Source organism: Pteronotus mesoamericanus, unplaced genomic scaffold (assembly GCF_021234165.1).
Source record: "Pteronotus mesoamericanus isolate MK-2021 breed Mesoamerican mustached bat unplaced genomic scaffold, CSHL_Meso_final scaffold_705, whole genome shotgun sequence".
Classification (NCBI taxonomy): domain Eukaryota; kingdom Metazoa; phylum Chordata; class Mammalia; order Chiroptera; family Mormoopidae; genus Pteronotus; species Pteronotus mesoamericanus.
The window spans coordinates 11740880-11752292 of NW_026555326.1; the positions used below are offsets into that span (position 1 = coordinate 11740880).

General features: G+C 43.1%; 1 pseudogene; it reads right to left on the reverse strand.

The window, feature by feature from the left end:
* Window positions 1-963: 963 nt before the first annotated feature.
* Window positions 964-1692, reverse strand: LOC129062095 (eukaryotic translation initiation factor 4E type 2-like; annotated as a pseudogene).
* Window positions 1693-11413: the final 9721 nt, after the last annotated feature.

The following is an 11413-nucleotide window of genomic DNA, read 5'->3' on the forward strand; positions in this document are numbered from 1 at the left end:
CTATCATGGAGGCCAGATTGCCTGGTGAGGAGTGAGGAGAGAAGTAAGAAATGAGGGAGGAAGAGATTTTAAGATATCATGAACCCCTTTAAATAATAACTTTTTTCACCTATTCTTCTGGGCTGGGAATTTGAAACAATGGAACAGGTGTGTGGAGAGAGTTATGGGGTGGATGGGGTGGAAGAGGAATAGGTTTTGACAGAGCCATGCCTTCCCTTTTGTCTCCTTGAGCATTAGATCAGCATTCTTCTCTAAGACCACTTGCATCTTTCAGCTACCTGTGAATCTATTTACTGACTCAAGAGAAGTGGCCAAATAAAAGCTGTGTGTGTTAGACTGCTTTACTTGTTGGCAGTTATGTGTGCTCCCATGTTTCTCTGTAGGTGACATCCTACCCATTGGCTTTGGGCTGGACCATGGGACTGGCTTGGCAAGTAGAGTATGGGTAGATGAGTCACATGTCATGTCAGAGATATAGATTTAAATGTGCTGCTGCAGTTTGGCTTTGTCCCCTTTGAAGAGTGTCCTCCACAGCAAGAGCAGCTTGCCTCAGAATTTGGCTGCCCCTTCACCACAGGCCATTGAATAAGAGGACAAGCAAGGAACCAGTGAAATTTAGCAGAGCCATAGTCAATCCACAACCCTCAAGAAAGATGTTTGTGCTTGTAAACCATGGAGATTTGGGGGTTCTTTATTATTGCAGCAAAATCTGACCAATAAAATCAGATTCTGTGCTAAGCACTTTTATTTTTTTTGTTTTATTTATATATTTTAGTTTAGCACCATTTATTAAGTGATCTCAGGTGATGCCGTAGCTGCTGCATGTCAGCATATTCTTAAAACATAGCTCTTCAAATTCCTCTTGTCCAGGACAGAAGGATCTTCCAGGTAGGATGCCAACAGAACATGAGACTCCGATGATGCCAGCTTCAATGATGGTGCCATCCAGACAGGGAAAGAGGGTCATGGTCCATTCAGTAGTGGCTTCCAGAGATTTTTAAAAAGGAGCCTTGGGGGGCCCAGCCTGCCTGGCATTTTGATGATGTTGGTGTGGATTTTGTATTCCATAATGGTGTTGGGAGGTAGGTTAAGCACTTGCCAAAGAGTGTCCCAGATTCAGGTTGTGGTGGTTTGGTCACTGGCAGTCTTGTTCCAAATGTAAATAATGTCCTCCTGGAACTGGAGACAGACTATGGCCCCACAGATCTCCCCAACCATGCAGTGCTCCCCTAGCATGGCCAGGATGAGGTTCTTCCAACAGTGAAATGCCAAGACCTTCCACAGCCAGATGATCCACTTGCTGCCATTTTTATTCACATCATCCTCCCACATGGGTTTGATTCCTTCTTTGAAGAGATGGAAGTCACTGTAGCCTGTCAGGCCTATGGGATGTGCCATGTGGCTGTAAAACCTCCAGAACTGCTCCACAGAGGCAAAGGTGCCAATCTGTTTGATGTTCTGCTCATAGCTCTGCGAGCTGGTGGGCTGGCCAGGAGTCCTCCTGGAGTATCAGAATGTGTAGTTGTACTGCAATGGGTTCTCTACTGGTCCAGGGACAGCAGCCTTCCTCTTGCTGCTGCTCTGACCTTTGTCTCGTTCCATTTTTTCCTTCTCACCATCTTTCTCTGTGCTGTTTTCTTCATTCTGATCATGGTCCCCGCTGTCATCTTTCAATGAGTTGAACTTGTTCATCCTCTTGCTGTTGCCACTGCCTCCTGTGCTAAGCACTTTTAAATGTTTTTTCATTTAATCTTTATACCAATGCTTCCTTGTGCTCTGAGTATTCTCATTCCAATTTTGTAGATGAGGAAGTTGAGGCCCAATAAAGTCAAGCAATTTGCCCAGGATTAGACAACTGATAGGAGTGAAAGTTCAAATGTAAACCTAGCTGACTTCCAAGCCATTATTCTAGGGGGCACTTTGTTTCTTTCATATGTGACCCCAAGGAAAGATAATAGGCTAAGAAGTCTCATGACAACCCCAAATACTCTATGAGTAAAAATGAACTTCTCTTTTCCCCACAAATGCAACAGACTCCTTCCTTCTCTTTGTCCTCCTTCCTCTCCCAGCTCCCCTTCTACTCACCCCATCTTCATTGCTGAAAGTGCTCCTTGTCTTTCATTTTTCTCCAAATGGCTATGAAAATCTACATTGGTTGGGGTTTAATCTTTTAAAAATGACAAAAGAAAAAGTTTGGTCTCCCTTGTCCTTGTTATTTCCAAACATGCATGAAAATCTCTTGGTGATTTCTTCCCCATTCTTCATCCTAAAATGCACTAATTTTTGTCTTTACGCTGTAAATGGGTATACACTGCCACATTTAATGAGCGCCTACTCTGTGCCAGCCACTGTACCAAGGCTAGGGAGTGAGAGGTGAACAAGAACTTGCTGGAAGAGTTTAAAACCTAATGGGAGATAAGAATGTAAACAGGTCATTGTATTAAAAGTCCTATAAAATAAATGAGTGGATTGTGGTGACAGAAATGAGGGATCAGTGCTCAGTTTAGGAAGAACAATTAGAAGGTTTTCTGGGGAAGATGGCACATGAGCTTAGTTGTGAAGGACAGGTGGGAGCCAGATGAAGAGACAAGGAAGGGAACAGAATGAACAAAGACATAGAAGCAACAACTGCAAACTATTCTTGGAAAACCACGAGTAGTTGGGTTTAGCTAAAGTATAAATTGTGATCTCATGTGGGAGGTGGAAGGTAGTGTCAGGAGATGGTCTGGAGGGAAAAAGCAGATGTATTATACCTGAGGGCCTGGTTCAGAACTCAATAGATTAAAATGCCAAATGAAGGTAGAAGAGTAAGCCCACACGTGGTTTCCAGTATATAATATTGCTTTAGTCAGAACAGAGCTGCTGGTGCAGGCCTTATAGACAGTTTGTTTATTTTTAAGTTTTTAAAAAATTATTTATTATTTATTTATTTATTTATTTATTTATTTTTCAGATATATTTGTCTCCGCCTACCCCCCCACTTTTCCCTGCCCCCCTCCCACATCTCCATCCCTCAATCCTTCTCCACTTTGGCTTTGTCCACGAGACCTTGTTATATGTTCCTGGACTTTCCCCTTCTCTTCCCTTTCCCTGCCCTCCCCCTTCCCTCTTGTTTCTGTTGATTTCTTTTCCTTTCAGTGTTCCTGGTCATATTTTCCTTCCATCTTTGCATTGTTGGTTAGGTTCCACTTATAGGTGAGATCATATGGTATTTGTCTTTCGCTCCCTGGTTATTTCACTTAGCATAGTGCTCTCTAGTTCCATCCATGCTGTCGTGAAGTGTAGTAGTTTTTTTTTTTTCTACTGTGTAGTATACAATTGTATAAATGTACCATAGTTTTTTGATCCAATCATCTACTGATGGGCATTTAGGTTGCTTCCAACACCTGGATATTGTAGATTGCTGCTATGAACATTGGGATGTATAGGTTTTTTTGAATTGGCATTTTGGGATTCTTAGGGTATAGTCCCAGCAGGGGAATCACTGGATCAAAAGGCAGTTCCATTTTTAGCTTTTTGAGGAAATCCCACACTGCTTTCCACAGCGGCTGCACCAGTCTGCATTCCCACCAACAGTGGACTAGGGTTCCCTTTTCTCCACAGCCTTGCCAGCACCTGTTGTTTGTTTATCTGTTTATGATGGCCATTCTGACTGGTATGATGTGGTATTTATTGTGGTTTTAATCTGCATTTTTCTGATGGCTAGTGATGCTGACCATCCTATCAACTGTCTCTGGGCCCTCTGTATCTCCTCCTTGGAAAAGTGCTTGCCCAGGTCCTTTGCCCATTTTTTCTATGGGTCATTTATCTTCTTGGATTGGAGTTGAGAGAGTTCTTTATATATCTTGGAGATCAAACCTCTATCTGATGTGTCATTGGCAAATGTACTTTCCCATATGGTTGGCTCCCTTTTCACTTTGCTGATGTTTTCTTTAGCCATGCAGAAGCTTCTTATTTTGATGAGGTCCCACTTGTTTATTCTTTCCTTTATGTCTCTTGCTTTAGGACACATATTGGTGAAAAAATTGCTGCGTGGGATATCTGAGAGTTTCCTGCCAATGTTCTCCTCTAGGACTTTGATGGTGTTGCGACTTATATTTAAGTCTTTTATCCATCTTGAGTTTGTTTCTGTGTATGGTGTCAGCTGATGATCCAATTTCAATTTTTTGCATGTAGCCATCCAGCTCTCCCAACACCATTTGTTGAAGAGGCTATTATGGCTCCATGTTATGCTTCTGCCCCCTTTGTCAAATATTAGATGCCCATAGAGACCTGGGCTTATTTCTGGGCTTTCTATTCTGTTCCACTGGTCAATGGGTCTGTTCTTGTGCCAGTACCAGATTGTTTTGAGTATGGTGGCTTTGTAGTAGAGTTTGATGTCCAGTATTGTGATCCTTCCTACTTTGTGTTTCTTTCTCAAAATTGCTGCGGCTATTCGGGGTCATACATGGTTCCATATAAATTTTTGAAATGCCTGTTCTATTTCTGTGAAATACGGCATTAGTATCTTAATAAGGATTGCATTGAATCTATAAATTGCTTTGGGTAGTATGGACATTTTGATGATATTAATTCTTCCAATCCATGAGCACGGTATATGCTTCCATTTATTTCTGTCTTCCTTAATTTCTTTTTTCAATGTTGTATAGTTTTCTGCATACAGGTCTTTTACCTCTTTGGTTAAATTTATTCCTAGGTACTTTATTTTTCTTCTTGCTATATCGAATGGTATATTTTTTCTGATTCCTTCTTCTTCTATTTCATTGCTGGTGTATAAAAATGCCTTTAATTTCTGAATATTGACTTTGTATTGTGCTGTTTTGCCAAATTCACTTATTAGGTTGAGGGGCTTTTTGGTAGCGTCTACAGGGTTCTCTATGTACACTATCATGTCATCTGCAAACAATGATAGCTTTACTTCGTCCTTTCTTATTTCGATGCCTTTTATCTCTTTCTCTTGTCTGACCGCTGTGGCTAGGACTTCCAATACGATGTTGAAAACAAGTGGTGATAGTGGACATCCTTGTTGTGTTCCCGATCTTAGTGGGAAAGCTTTTAGTTTTTGCCTGTTGAGTATGATATTGGCTGTAGGTTTTTCACATATGACCTTTATTAGGTTGAGGAATGCCACATTTATTCCCATTTTGCTGAGTGTTTTGATCATAAGTGGGTGCTGTACCTTATTGAATGCTTTTTCTGCGTCTATCGAGATGATCATGTGGTTTTTGTCTTTTCTTTTATTTATGTGATGTATAATGTATATTGACTTGCGTATATTGAACCATCCCTGCATCCCTGGGATGAATCCCACATGATCATTGTGGATAATCTTTTCAATGTATTGCCGGATGGGGTTTGCCAATATTTTGTGGAGGATTTTAGCATCTATGTTCATCAGCGAAATTGGCCTGTAGTTTTCTTTGTTTGTAGGGTCTATCTGGTTTTGGGATTAGGGTGATGCTGGCCTCATAGAAAGAATCTGGGCGTCTTCCCTCCTCTTGCATTTTTGGGAATAGTCTGAAAAGGACAGGCGTTAGCTCTTCCTTAAATATTTTGTAAAATCTCTGAAACCGTCCGGCCCTGGGGTTTTGTGTGCTGGGAGTTTCTTGATTACTCCTTCAATTTCCCCAGCTGTTATCAGTCTGTTCAAGCTTTCTGTTTCTTCCTCCTTCAGTGTTGGAAGATTATACTTTTCTAAAAATTTGTCCATTTCATCGAGGTTTTCAAATTTTTGGCATATAAGTGTTCATAATAGTTTCTGATGATCATTTGTATTTCTGCGGTATCCGTTGTTATTTCTCCTCTTTCATTTCTGATATTATTTATTTGGGTCCTCTCCCTTTTTTTTCTTGATGAGTCTGCTTAAAGGCTTGTCAATTTTATTTATCTTTTCAAAGAACCAGCTCATGGATTTGTTGATCCTCTGAATTGTTCTTTTTGTCTCTGTCATTCAGTTCTGCTCTAATCTTGATTATTTCTTTCCTTCTACTTGCTCTGGGTTTTATTTGTTGTTGTTTCTCCAGGTCTTGAAGTTGTAGTGTTAGGTCTTTTATTTGAAATGTTTCTATCTTTTTTAGGTAAGCCTGTATTGCTATGAACCTCCCTGTCAGGACCGCCTTTGCTGTGTCCCATAAGTTTTGGACTGTTGTCTGTTCATTTTCATTGGTTTCCCAAAATTTTTTATTTCTCCTCTTATCTCATGATTGACCCATTCATTGTTTAATAGCCTACTGTTCAGTCTCCATGAGTTTGCAAGTTTTTGAAGTTTCTCTTTGAGGTTGATTTCCAGTTTCAAGCCCTTGTGGTCCGAGAAAATGGTCGGTATTATTTCAATTTTCCTGAATTTGCAGTGATTTGCTTTGTGTCCTATCATGTGGTCTATTTTTGAAAAACTGCCATGAGCATTTGAAAAGAATGTGTATTTTTCTTCTTTGGGATGTAAGGTTCTATATATGTCTGTTAAGTCCTTGTGATTTAATGCATATTTCAGCTCCACAAGATCCTTGTTGAAGTTTTGTTTAGAAGATCTGTCCATTTTTGACAGTAGGGTGTTATAATCCCCTACTATCAGTGTCTTGCTGTCTATATCTTTTTTGAAGTCATCCAAGATTTTCCTTATATACTTGCGTGTTTCTCTGTTGGGTGCATATAAGTTTACAGTGCTCATGTCTTCTTGATGGATTTTTTCCTTTAAGTATTATAAAGTGCCCTTCTGGGTCTCTTTTTATGGCCTTTGTTTTGAAATTTATTTGTCTGATATAAGCATTACTACCCCTGTTTTCTTCTCTTGCCCATTTGCTTGGAGTTTTTTTTTTCCATCCCTTTACTTTCAATCTGTGTATGTCTCTTGCTCTGAGGTGGGTCTCTTGTAGGCAGCATATGTGTGGGTCATGTTTTCTTATCCATTCAGCTATCCTGTGTCTTTTGATTGGGGCATTTAGTCCATTCACATTGAGAGATATTACTGATAGAAACTTACTCATCTTTTCTCTTTGTACCTGTGTTCCTCTCTGTCTCATTCTTTTCCTTCATCTGCTTAAACCAGTCCCCTTAGCATATCCTGAAGTGCTGGTTTGGTAGAGATGTATTCTTTTAGTCTTCTCTTGTCTGGGAAACTCCGCATTTCCCCCTCTAGTTTAATTGAGAGCCTTTCTGGGTAGAGCAGCCTTGGCTGCAGGCCCTTGCTTTTCATGACTTGGAATATTTGTTGCCATTCCCTTCTGGCTTGTAGTGTTTCTGTTGAGAAGTCAGCTCCTAGGTGTATCGGGGCCCGCTTGTATGTTACCTTCTCCTTCTCCCTTGCTGCCTTGAGGATTCTCTCTTTGTCTTTGATAGTTGCCATTTTAATGATGATGTGTCTTGGAGTGGACCTCCTTGAGTCCCTCTTGAGTGGGATCCTATGTCCCTCCTGGATCCATGAGCGCCTTTCTCTCCTCAAATTAGGGAAATTTTCCATCGCTACTTTTTTGAGGAAGTTCTCTATCCCTTGCTCCTCTTCTTCTCTTTCTGGTATCCCTATTATACGGATATTATTCCGTTTCAGGTTGTCCTGCATTTCCCTAAATGCCTCTTCATTATTTCTGAGTCGTTTTTTCATTTCTTGTTCTTTCTGGGAGCTTCTCTCTACCTTATCCTCCATCTCACAGATTCTATCCTCGGCTTCATCCAGCATTCTTTGGATTCCTTGTACTGTGTTCTTCAATTCAGAAATGCTATTCTTCATATCCTCTTGTGTCTTCTTGATAGTTTCTCTGTCCTTTTCCAGGCTGATATAGTTTGCTGTAAGATCCTGATAGTTTCTCTGCAGTTTCTCATAGTTATCTTTGAGCTGGCTGAGCTCATTGAGCTTCCTTAGAACCATTGTTTTGAATTCCATATCTGATAGTTCCCTTGCCTCTATTTCACTTAGCTCTCTGTGTGGGGAGTCCCTTTTTCCACTCATTTGGGGGGAACTTCTTTTCTTCCCATTTTTGTGAGAGTCTGTTAAGTAATTTATTTATTTATTTATTTATTTTTGCTTCTGCTTCAATTAGGCTGTCTAGATCCTGACTTTGTGGATTACACTTCTGTGGTAGTAGGTGGGTCTATTTATTTATTTATTCCTTTACTTTTCTTTCTGGGCCTGCCTCTGATGATGTCAGTTGTTGACCCTATATGACCTTGGGTTGTTTGTTTGAACCTTCCAGGAGTCTATTGTCTGTGTCTGACTCCTGCTTGGGTCAGCTCTGTGACCCCTTTGGTCAGGGCTGGGCTATTTTTTGGGATCTCTGCATTCTCATGCTGGCTCCTTAGTGCGTTCCCCCGGCTCGGCATGATCCCCCACCTGCCTGGGTTCGCATGTGCTTGCCCCAGACCAGGGGTCTTATTCGCGACCTTGTGTACTCATCTGGTCCCCCTGGCTGTGGAGCTCCCCAGCACTGGTCAGTTTAGGCTCTTCTATTGTGTGTTTTTCCCGCTTTTGGCTCTTTGGGTGTATTGCTTTCCCTCGCCAAATGGAGACTACAGAAATGGGAGGAAGTCAGCTCCAGGACTCTCCAGTTAACCCTGTCTCTGGTCTCTCCTCCAGGGACTCTGGGCTGCTCTGTGACCCCTTCGGCCAGGGATCTACTAATTTTGTGGGCTGCTCTGCAATCACGGGTGGGCGGGTCAATTTACACCTGCCCTTGCCGCTCTGTCCACTCCCTCGCAGGCCATATCGGTGCCAATTTGTGGGAGGCCTTGATGGCCTGTGTAAGCGTTCACCAGCCTGGTAGGGTCACACACATGCTCGCCAACCCTCACTGGTCACTTGGCGCAAGTGTGCGCGCCTGCACTGGGTGTTTTGGGGGTGTCTATGTGTGCTTTTCGGCTTTTGGCTCTTTGGGGGTGTGGCTCTTCTCGTGCAATGGAGACTACGGCAAGGAGAAGGAGTCGGGACTCCCATGTTCCTCCTCCCATTCTTTCTCCAACGCCTCCATTTCTAGTTTCTCCTCAGGGGTCTCTGGGCAGTTCTGTGATCCCTTCGGCCAAGGATCCACCACCTGTGCGGCCGCGTTTCAATCGCAGGTGGTCTGGTTCCTGCGCGCCCCTCTTCTGCCTCTTTGGGGGCGTGCCTTTCCAGCCCACAATGGATACTAGGGAACGGGGAGGGCGTTGGGTCTCCCCGATTCCTCCTCCCATTCTTTCCCCAGCGCCTCCGTCTCCAGTGTCTCCTCAAGGCTCTCCCAGCCAATCTGCACTCAGTCCCCCAGCTCACATGCATAAGCTGTGTGTGGAGCGCATAAAAGGCAGGTTAACTGAATCCCTTATGCCGGAGCAAGATGGTAGCTGCAGAGTGGGAGGTGCGTTATCACCCAGGCTCCACCGGCAGCCATGTCAGTTCTCTTCACAAAGTTTTCCTCACCAGTCTTTTCCCAGGCACCAGCCCACCCTGCTGCCACCTCTACCCAGAGATCAAGGAGGGTGGCTGCCACTGCAATTTTTGCTTTGGCCCTTTAAATGTCTCTTTGCATCCCCAGCCACCTGTCTCTGGGAGACAGCGCCCCTGAGCTTTTTGGGGTTGTGTTTTGTCTGTATTTTCTTGGTTTTAGCTGCTGTAGTTTAGGGGTCCCTGTTTATGACTCAGACCCCATTATTCTCGGGGGGAGCTAATGGGCCGTTTCAACATCCCTCTGGTGCCAGTGCCCATGGGCACCCAGCCCACCGTCTCGAGCCTCCACCGCAATTCTCACCCGTTGGGATGTGTGAGAGTCGAAGCCACTGTCTGCGGCTCCAAGGCTCCTCTCCCACTATCGTTCCATTGTTTTCCAGGTGATTACTTCACTATTTAGCTGCAATTCCAGTTTGGTCTTGGGAGGAGGTCAGCATGACTCCCATTCACTCCTCCGCCATCTTAATCTCCTGCCCTTCTATTTTAATTGAGATCCTTTCTTGGTAGAGCAGCCGTGGTTGAAAGCCCTTGCTTTTCATTACTTGTAATATTTTTTGCTGTTCCTTTCTGGCTTGTAGTGTTTCTGTTCAGAAGTCAGATTCTAGACGTATTGGGGTTCCCTTGTATGTTACTACCTGTTTCTCTCTTGCTGCCTTTAGAATTCTCTCTTTGTCTTTGATATTTGTCATTTTAATGATGATGTGTCTTGGAGTGGGCCTTATTGGGTTCCTCTTGAATGGGGCCTCCTGTGGTTCCTGGACCTGTGAGATCTTTTTTATCCTCAAATTGGGGACATTTTCCATCATTTCTTTTTCAAAGAGGTTCTCTATCCCTTGCTCCTCTTCTTCTCCTTCTGGTATCCCTATTATGCGGATATTATTGCGTTTCAGGTTGTCCTGAATTTCCATAAATGCCTCTTCATTCTTTTTGAGTCTTTTCCATTTTTTGTTCTTTCTGGGAGCTTCTTTCTACCTTATCCTCCAGCTTGCTGATTTGATCCTTGGCTTCATCGAGCCTGCTTTGGATTCCTTCTACTGTGTTCTTCAATTCAGAAATGCTATTTTTCATATCCTCTTGTGTCTTCTTGATAGTTTCTATGTCCTTTTACAGGATAATATAGTTTACTGCCAGTTCTTGATAGTTTCTCTGCAGTTTCTCATAGTTATCTTTGAGCTGGCTGAACTCATGGAGCTTCCTTAGATCCATTGGTTTGAATTCAATATCTGATAGTTCCTTTGCCTGTATTTCATTTAGCTCTCTGTGGGGATTCCTCCTTTCCTCTCATTTAGGAGGAACTTCTTTTCTTTCCCATTATTTGTGAGAGCCTTATTATTATTATTATTTTTGCTTCTGCTTCAATTGATTTGTCTAGATTTTTTTACTTTGTGGATTAAACTTGTATGGTAGTAGGCAGTTCTTTTTATTTATTTATTTTTTCTTTTCTTCTCTCTCTGGGTCTGCCTCTGGTGATGTCAGTTGTTGATCGTGTCTGACCTGGGCTGTTTCTTTGAGCCTTCCAGGAATCTACTCTCTGTGTCTGTCTCCTGCAATTGTCAATCTGGTCACTCTGTCCTCATCTGTCTGGCTTAGGCACCGTAGGGTGGAGAAGTGCCTTCTGATGCCGGGGTATCTTGTCCTTAAAGACTGCTGTCACTGAGGAGAGTGGTCTGCCTGAGAAAGATGGAGAATGTGGACTGGGGAAAGAGTCAGCACTGGGATTCCCCCCCTCTCACCCCCCCACTCGGCTACTCCCTTAGTTCTCCTCCCAATGCCTTCACCTCCAGTCTCTCCTCAAGAGTCTCTAGGCATGTCTGTGTCCCCTTTAGCTGGGGTCTACTATATCCACAGGCAACTCTGCACTCAGCACCAAGCCAGCATGCAACTCCTGTCTGGGCCAGACTGTCCTGAGGGCAAGGCTATTATTTTCTTTTCCACTGCTGCCTCTTTGGGGTATGGTCTGCCTGCGCAAAATGGATACTATGGGAAAGGGAAGGAGTCAGCTCT